This window comes from Saccopteryx bilineata, chromosome 1 (genome assembly GCF_036850765.1).
Source record: "Saccopteryx bilineata isolate mSacBil1 chromosome 1, mSacBil1_pri_phased_curated, whole genome shotgun sequence".
Lineage (NCBI taxonomy): Eukaryota > Metazoa > Chordata > Mammalia > Chiroptera > Emballonuridae > Saccopteryx > Saccopteryx bilineata.
Window position 1 is genome coordinate 28,432,669 of NC_089490.1, and position 10,301 is coordinate 28,442,969.

Below are 10,301 nucleotides of genomic sequence, written 5' to 3' on the forward strand. Positions count from 1 at the left end.
TTTGAAGCGCAGGTAGTATAAAGAATATTCTTTTTTTTTTCTTTTCTTAAACATAATTGGCATTTTCTTTGAGTTAAAATCTAAAACAACTTTTGAGGTATTGGGCCAAGTTTTAGTCAAAGTTATGACTATAGAAAAGAAAGAATAAATAAAAGGTATGGTTCACAATAGCCCTGGCTAGAAGACAGCGAGGGATGGTGGGAAGAGCATGACACTGGTCAGAACAGCATGGCTTTACGTCTTAGGTCCACCCCTGATGAACTAACTGCGTGTCATCTTTAGTAACTTAGCACTCTGACTTTTAAATGAGTGTTACCATATTTGTTTTATATGGAAGGAAGCAAAGGCTCAGAGGGTTTACAAAAAAACACAAAAATAACATGCAATAAGTGCTTAACACACAGTAGAAGTTTGACAGATGTTGACTCTCTAAAGATAACAATAAAAATGTTACCTGCATTTAGGAAGCTTTCACTGTGTTCTAGCACCGTGTAGAGTGGTTTATCTGTTGTTTCACTTAATTGTCAGAACCTTCTGCACCTTTTTTGCAGGTGGGGAAACTGAGACACAGGAGGCTAGCACAGCTCTGAGCACCATGCTCTTCCCTGGGAAGGACCACAGCAGCCTCACGTTTGCCAAGGACTTTGTCACAGTGCCAACATTGAGAGAGTTTTCCCACTTTTTTAAATTGAATTTATTAGGGTGACACTAGTTAACATAATGAAACACAGACCTAAACCCTTAAGCTCGCCTTACAGAGCAACGGGTAATTACACATCGAGTCAACTTTTTATATCTTCTGAAATAAATCCCATATTTTCCTGCGCTATCAAAACTTAATGAGGTTCATTTTGTTTTGGAGGATCCGATCATAGGTAGTTCCCTACATTTATAAGTTCATTTTCTGCAGCCAAGGACATTTTCCCTAAATTTCATCTTTCTATTAAGAGTAAAAAGAATAAGATCACTTGGCCGTGAGGAAGTGAACCATTTAGATGGTGAGCCATTTCTCATGTTTGGCTAAGACTACCTGGGTGACCCCCATGCCTCTCACGAATAAATCAATCCCCATCTGATGCTCTGTAGCAATTCTGATATCTTTATATCCCCAAATCATAATGTGGGGAAGGGGCTGGAACAAATAATCAGCGCTTTTGAAGGATTTCATAGTCTCTTCCTAGTCAGGACTAGGGCACTGAGAACGTCAGTAGGATATCCTGGAGAGTTACGAATTAGAAGCCCCATAACTTCTTGAAGTTTAAACAGCCCCAAATTCCTGAGTTCAGCACAGAGTCAAGATTAGAGCATGCATGCTTACAGGTGGGAGAATGAAGAGATGGGACTCAGTGGGGGTGTGAGTGACTGAGCGGTGATAGTCAGCATGGGGGGAGGGGAGGAGCAACTTCTACTTCAATTTGATGTAAAATGGCTACCCCACCCCCCCCCCCCCGCCCAAAGGCATCACATTAGAATCAACATGCTTCTCATAGGAACAAAAAGGGAGCACAAAACTGGTTATTGTGACTTTTACAGCAGCTAACAGTTGGTTAGTACTTTACAGTTGACACAGTATTTTTTCAATGAAGTAGCACTTTGAGCCTCCCCAGAACGCAGGGCGATATTATGGGTCATTGCTGTGCTTCACGGATGAGGAGACTGTGAGCTCAAAGGGAAGCGAGTCCTTGAGAAGGTTGGTGCCGCAGGCGGGCAGCATGCAAGCCTTGCCTCCAAACATCAGGACCACTTTGCAAGATCAAACTCCTCATTTTACCAATAAGGAGAAAGAAGTCAAGCAAACCGACTGAAAATGGAGCTGATGAATGACAGAAATGGAATCTGAACTCTGCCCTGCCCAGCTCCAATTGGATCATGACCACAACATTCCGCCATCTCTGGGTGTTTCCTTTCTTTCTTTATGGTCTATTAGCTTCTGTGCACTGTAAGCCAACCCCAGCAGAGCTGCATAAAGACCATGAATGGGAATAGGTAATTGAAGGTCCTTAGATGGGTATCAAGTTGGGTTCCTAGGAGGGTGAAAACTGTGCAGAAGCGAAGTGTCAGCAGAGCCCCTGGTGAGCGATTCCTCACCAAGAACAATGAAGTGGAATGTGTCTGCAACACATGGTCAATGTTCACACAATTACAAGGCACGGTGCAAAAGGTGTACATGCCTTATAAAAAATGTCAGCAAGACAGAAAAGGCACATATGTCAGAAGAGCTTTGGACTCACAGCCTCAGATGGCCACTACACTGTTTCTGTGCTTTGTGATTTCCTCTTACCTGTGTATAAAGTTCAGGGCTCCGGTCAAATCTGAACAACAGGTGTTTATTGGGAATCCACTGTGTATGAGTTACATGAAAATGAAGATATGACCATTAGGAAAAAGCCATGTCTTTCAGCTCCCCTTGAATCTTATCAATGATCTCAAATCACTTCAAAGCACTTTTTATTCCAATTTTCTTAGGCTTTCTAATTTAATAAAGAAATTTCATGAAAATCATCATTGGCTTATTATGACCCTTCTCCCTTAGAATGAGGTGAAATGTGGAATGTGAATATCCATATACCAACATAGGTATATACATCTATCTATGTATATTTATGTCCCTATGTATCTATTTATACAAAGGCACATATATATGCATAATTAAGACTTATTAAAGGTGATAATGGTTTCCATGAAAGTCATTGTTTTGTGAGAACTAGGGAAATATCCTCACAAGCCAAAGGTTTCATTTAATATATCAAAAGTACTCACACAGAGTGCTGTAATAAAGAATATAGTCAATGAGATGGTAATAACCATGTGTGGTATCAGACAGGTACTAAACTTATGGGGTAATCAAGTTATATAAATGTCTAACCACAATGTCACACACCTGAAACTAATATTATATTGTGTTAATTGTAATTGAAAAATTAAGACAGTTATCTTAAAACCTACAATTGTATCAGAAAAAAGATAGGGTACACATATACAAATAATCCTTGAATCCACTTTCTTATCCCTCTGTGTGCTCTGCCTCACACGACTCTTCCTTTTATTTCTCTGGTTCTTCCTCTCCCAAGTCTCTCCCTCTTTTTGCCTTTATTAGGGAGTCTTTGTCCTTTAGCCAGGAGCAAGCCTCCGGGCCATCCCCATGTTCTAATAAAGCAGTCCTTTTGTCAATGGTGGTAATGATTACCTCTTTTGCAGCTGCCCCTGGTGTTGCATTTTGTAACACAATTTGGCCTCTTTGGGCTCTGGTTAGTCCTATTAAACGTAAGGCAGGGGTTCCCTGTTTGATCTCTAATTGATATAATTGACTGGGAATAATTGGCAAGGCTTTATAGATGTTTATTGATAGCTAATTTTCCTTTATCCATTGTTTAATTCGATAAGAGCATAACCTAATTTATTGTCACTCCAATAGGGATCCATTATCCTTTTGATAAATGCTTCTGGGGCCAACTTGTCAGTAACTGATTTCAAAGAGCTGTTTAGTGCACAGAGTCCATCATTAGTTAATGGCAGTTTAGAAAGCTAATGATGTTATAAATTACAATCAATAAGAACATGGAAATTACAGTTGTTGAGCAAGATAATACCATATTATTAAACCAACAGTCAGCCATACCTTTGCTTACTATCTGTGTGGAGGGTTTGTGAATCTATTTAATGATCTTCGTGATTATCCCAGAAAGCCATCGATCAGGAGGGAGGCTGTGGGAATGCTGCACTCATACCGGAACCCCGTTTCAGAAGGACGGGTGAGTTGTGCTAGTAATGGAGGGAATCCGAAGGCCCGGCACACAAGCACAAACATGTTCACAGTCCTCCGTCTTCTCAGTCTGCAATCTGACCCCATCACGCTGGCTCAAAATTCACAACATAGGCACAGGAGCTCCTTGGGATTTATCAACATGCTTGCTTAACCTTGGAATTTCCAGATATCATCATCTAATTTATTCAAAATATCTTGTTGGCAAGCAGCATTGTTTGATTTTTCAGAAAACTTCCCTGTAGTACTTCATGTCACTGTGTTCATACACTTTACTGTATACATGGGAGGCGCGTGCGCACACACACACACACACACACACACACACAGAACACACCACATATGTGCATTGAATTTCTTCCATAAACGGCACCCTGACCAATCTTCTAGAACTTTTGGTGTTCAAGGTTGCCAGCTAGCATGGCACTCTGTCTTAGTGGACCCAGAATTGATTCAAGATACTACTTTGTATGTCTATCCTTACTGGGTGGTGGTTAGGTCTTTCTTAAGTTCTTAATTACTGAGACTGGTCAATTTTTTTGACATAGAACCTAAACAATGGCAGAGTCTTTTTATTTTATTCTCTGAGTCTCATGTGTTCCTGGAAGTCACTCATCTCCCTTGAACACTCATCTGAGTAATAGAGAAAGAAATTCTTCAAATTATGCATTATACTTTCAGCATATAGTTTCTCATCAATTCTTTTCTGATAAATATATATATTTCTCATCATTTCTCTTCTTCTCAACTAATAAGGCAGTGGGCATAGTGAGCCCAAGATGAGAATTAAGTCACCAGCCAAATCTTTTTTGGAGAGGAAACAAATACTTTGTTTTCTAATCCTTTTTCTAAAGCCTTAGTTGGTAGATCATAAAGCTAGAAAAACTAGGAAGGTGTATAAGACTCAGTTCAAAATAGAATTGTCAAATTGGAAGAAAATTAAAATACACATTCTGAAAATGATTCTCAAGAATCAGCTAAGATAAAGGACAAAACTTCTCTCCTAATAAGGATTTATTACCGAAGAATTAAAGCAAGATAAACTAACACAACTTGGGGCTATGTCATACTTATAAGTCCTTATTTACCAAGAGTCTGTAGAACCTGAAGCTACTAATTTCTGCCTTTTGAACTCCTCTTGTAACTCACTGAAATAAGTGAAGGAAGAACATACTAAATATAAAAAAACACTTTCTACTTCTCCTGTGTGAGTTGTTTTTATCGCCATATGGTCATTCTTATTTTCACAACATGCAGTAGTAATTTCTTTGTGAGGAAGAATACAATGTTCAGCTAAAGCAAAATTGATCTTCATAGATATGCTATTTAGATCTCAGTAAAGCATAAACACTCATCAAAAATGTTATCAATGTTTCAATGCTTAAAAGGCATATTTTCTAAGGGGAGAGTTACTGTTGAATGGGTGCAGAGTTTCCAATTGGTATAAAGAAAAAATTATGAAGATAGCGGTGTGGTTGCACAAAAGTGTGAGTGTACTTAATGTCACCGAAATGTACATTTAAAAATGGTTAACATGGCAAACTTAATTTTAGTGCATTTTACCGCCATATAAAAGTAATGCTTTCTAAAGCAATAGTTTTGATATATTAACATTCAATGATCAGAAATTTAACGTGGACAGAAAACAAGAAAAAAAAACCCTTATTGTTTTGAGAAGGCTTAAAATGCAGGTGATTTTATCTGCGTCTGTTCATCTATCCCATCCATACTGGATATTTGAGAGAATTTAGCAAATAACCTTCTTCTTCCTCTCATCTTTGGTTCTGAAGCAGAAATGAGAAGGTCAAAAGCAGAACTAAGACATGGTTGGTGGAGATAGAATGATATCAATTTAATGGTTAGTTTCCACAAGAAATTTTCAAAGAGGATGCAAACATTAGGATTTCCTTTATTTATACAATAAAATTTATTGAGTGATTCCCTGTCATGTGCGTTGTAATAAAGCATGCACTATGAAAAACACAAAAAATATTTCTTGTGAGATCAAATTCTGATTGGAGAGAGAACACACAAGGAGCAAAAAGCATATGAAAACAAATTGAGTTAATGATCTAAATTAACATTGTGCCAAGCAGAATGGGATTATTTGCCAGATGAGCTGTAAACCCAGAGCAATGGGAAGTTATCTGGTCCTGGGTTCAGAGACACCTTTGTGTGGCAGGTGGTGCACAAGGTGCACACTGATACATGAGTGAATTTGGAGAGAGGAGGAGAAACAGAGACGGGAAAGAGCATGAGCCAAGGTGAGGAGATGGCAATGAATGCATAATGTCTAGCAGCCAGGATGGACCCAGAGAGACACATAGTCAGACCACAGTAATTGTCCACATCTCATACAGTAAGTCCATGAACGCAGATAGTGTCAGAAAAAGAAGGGACTCTTAACACCATTTAGTGTGGAAGAATCCCAATTACAATATGGATGGGATAAGATAAAGGAAAAATACAATGCAGCTTTGAAATCTGAAGACCATTTATTAACTATGAAAATATGGTCTTCTAAAACTGTATATTTTACATATATGTGTGTGTGTGTGTGTGTGTGTGTGTAATTTTTTTATGCCTAGCATTACATTAAGAAAGATGAAATGGAATTATGGTTTTGGCTCCAAAAGAGATCAACATTTAATATAAAGTTTTATATAAAAATAAAACAAAATATCACTCATGATTCAAAATACCTTATTTTATCTACTCATTAAAAAATGTAAGTTTTGCAAAGGTAAGAGTTTTTGTCTATTTACTATATTCTCAGCACTTAGAACAACCTTAAAGATAATAGGTACTCATAAATAATTCTTGATTATTCTTGGCCATATTTGTTAAGTGATTTGTTCTACAATAGTACTGATTCAAAGCAATCTCCTACATTATCTCTGTTTCTACAGGGCTGTATAGTTCAATTTTTTTTTCATTTATTCCATTTTTATTTATTTAGCAGTTAGTATGTGCTCAATGAGGATACAATGATGAGAAAACCCAAAGAGTCTTGCTCTCATGGAGATCGTAGTCTAATTAGGAAGATAGATATGAAGAAAATAATCAGACAAATGAAATAGAATGGCAAATGATGTCCTAAGAACTATGGGGATGAGTACCAGGTTCTGTAGATGTGCAACAAGGTGAAGGTCACTGTTCACAGAATAAGCTAAAAGACTCTTAATTATTGTAAATTTTAAAATGCAAGACTTACTTATTTTTGTTTTTCGGCACAGCATTTAGCTTAGGGTTCTGTCCACAATAACTGATCAGTAGACATTATTGATGGAGTTATTTTGAAATTGGTAGTTCAAATATTCCACTCACTAATAAAAATAACCAATTAGCCAGAATACTTTATTACTAATAAATCTAAATAAACAGGTCATTACCCTCATTTATTTTTTTCTTAAAAAGAAAGAAAAATTAGATACACACTTTTCCTCATTATATAACTTTGCATAGTATAAAGTTAAATTCAAATCAAGAGTATAGCAGTGAGTTGTTTCCTGATCATGTTGGCCTATTCCTTAAATATACCAATTGAATCAATGCTGTTTCTAGGGAAAGGCTGAGGAGACTTTACTTAATGATCATGTGTGAAGAGGGTAAAATGTGTAATGTCTACCATTTCGAAATCTTGGGTTTTCACTGAACCACTGTATCTGAGAAATTCTTTTGAACACATTTTTGCTGCACAAAACATGAATATACTATTGTGCATATTTTATGTCTCCCTAAGGCTTTACATTGAGCCATATCTCACAGAATCTCCATTCAGGGGCATAAGGAGCAGTACCAGGAGGAGGAGGGATTTCCCACCAAACACCCGTCTCCCCCTCCCTCTCTGGTTCCTTGAACATCTCTACTTCTTCACTGTCAGGTAGCGTCAGAGTCATCTTCATGGAAACCATTTGTAATCTTGCAAAAACGGATTGTCATACTGGGACGGGGATAAACAGGAGAGCCGATGAAATCTTTAAAAAATAAATGAAATATTCTACATCCAGACATGGGCTGTTAACAATAAGGAAGGGACGACGCATGGCGCAAGTCTTGGGGAGGGAGCGGATTCCAGGAGACGCCCCATCTGTCTTCTGTGAGCCACTGGCTGCCCTTCCAGTGTGCTTTCTCTGTGACTTTGAAGACCCAGCAGAGAAGTGAGAAAGTGAAGGCAGCTGCTGGCAGATCGATTTCCTTGCTCCACTAGCTTCCTGACATGGCCAAGTTTGGCTCCATCCCATTTTCAAATTGAAAATGTATACAGAAATGAGAAAAGCCACCACACCCAACAATGAATTAATAATAGCTACCAACGAGCTGCGAGGGCCGTGATAGTCCCAATGCTCCCCGATTCGGTTGCCATTGCCTGAGAAAGGGAATTTGTCCTTAAGCTGCTTATTTTCAAACTACATGCGAGGACAACAAACTGTATGGCATGCTTATCCAATAAGGCATAGCAAGGGAACTACAGAACCGGATGGGAGGGAGTGAAAAGAAATCTAAATTTAACAGCGAGCCAGCCTGAAATAAAGCAGGCAGGCTTATGAGACACATGTACAATTCTCCACGGTCCCTAAAGTCTCTAGCGGAAAGGTAGAAATGAACTAATTTATTAGTAAAATCACATCAGGGGCAGTAATTTCATGTTAGTGAATTTACATGTAATAACATTAGGCTCCCCACCTCCATTTCACCAGTGTGGCCCTACCCGATGATGAATGAGGTGCCTAAAGAAAGATGATAGTTTGATTGTTTTCACAGCAAACAGATCAGCATTTTAATTTCTTGCCTCTGTGTTTATTGCTTATTTGGCCCCTTGCTCGGCTTGTACAAACTTGGCTAAATGGAAATGAATAAATGTAATTACTGCGGGTGACAGTGGTAATCTGTGTGGGTTTTTCATATTGGCTTTGCCAGCATTAATCTAATCACCAGAGAATGTGTCACTGCACAAATGCACTGACAGAAAGCAGAGTTCTCAGTCAGTGCCAAAGACACGCAGGCTGGGAAGCACAGATGCAGACGGCTGTTCTGCCCCCACGGCTTGCTCTCCCTCTGCTAGAGCCGCGGAAGCTACCCACATATCCTGGAAGGGGAATGTGTGTGTACAAATGGTTCGCAGTTTGTAGTATGGGGGGAACCCGAAAGGAGGCGCGCAGTTGACCCCGAAGCCAAAACAAATGATAACCAATGTTTCCCCTCCTTGTGGCGGACAAGGTGTCCCAGGGCATAGGGGCAATGAAGACTGAAATTTTCCACATCTCCCCAATAATAACTAGATGGCTGAGAGGGCTGTTAATAAGTGGCATCACCTTCCAGGGTTTTGTTTCCATCTAAAAGAGGGACGTGGGACAAGTCAGATTGCTTGATGTTTGCATTGCAGAAGGAGCAGCAGGGGGTGAACCAGGCAATCACTGTGGGGTAGGAAGGATGAAATCAGATAATGTATGTTCAAGTGTCTTGCAAACTACAAAGCAAAGCTAAATGGAGCAGAAGAGAGTCCTCTGTATACAGATTTTATTATATATGAGATTTATTTTTATCAAAGCAGCAGGGAAGCAAAAGATTATTCAGTAAATGGTAGTTGAATGGCTGGTTAGCATTTTGGAAAAAATAATACATCGTCTTTCTTGTGAGTCTGAATATTGGTCAAAAGCAATTCCAGATGGATAAAATAATTAAATGTGAAAAATAAAATGTTAGGGGAACCAGATGAGGGATTTAATAGTCACTGGATTTGGGAGGTTTTAATGGTTTTACACTAAAGAAAAGAAAAAGAAAACAGTAAAAGAAATAATGAAGAAAGAATAAACAAATTTGATGACATTAAAGCAATAAAATTCTTTGGTTAAAAGAAGGTAGCCCAAATGGGAAAGCAGATAATATTTTTAGCAAATAAGGCAAGGGCCAATGATTACATTATATAAAAAGCTCCAAAATATTATTTAAGTAAAATGAGGCCCCATAAATAAATTACAAAAGGAAATGATGAGAAATGTCCAAAGAGAAACTCAACTAATAAATGTATGAGGGGAAAAAAAGTTCAAACTTGCCAAGAATCAAAGAAAAGCATATTCAGACAAATTAGCAAAAAATGGATAATGTCTAGTGCTTTTAAAGGTGTGGACAGACTGGAAATTTATAAAGTGCCAATGGCAGCTTTTCAGAAAAGAAGATACATAAAAGTTATTTAATTTTTACCTAATAATTCCACTCTGGGAATATATACAATGTGAATAATATTTTAAAAGGAGGAAGTGACTAAATCTCTAAAATTATGTATAACAGTAAAAACTTAGAAATAATTAAATGATATAGCTCATTGCTTGACATTTCAATGATTCAGCAAACTGGCTACTTTTTGTACAAATAAATTTTTTGTTAATATTAATTATGAAGACTCAAACAGTGTGTGATTACTTGACAGGCAATAGGTCAAAAAAGAAAAAAAATTTGCGACATTGTGCTTTTTCAGAAACTCACAATGGATTTCTCAAATCTCACAAGCCAGTGTTAAGTCACGTACCTTTTTATA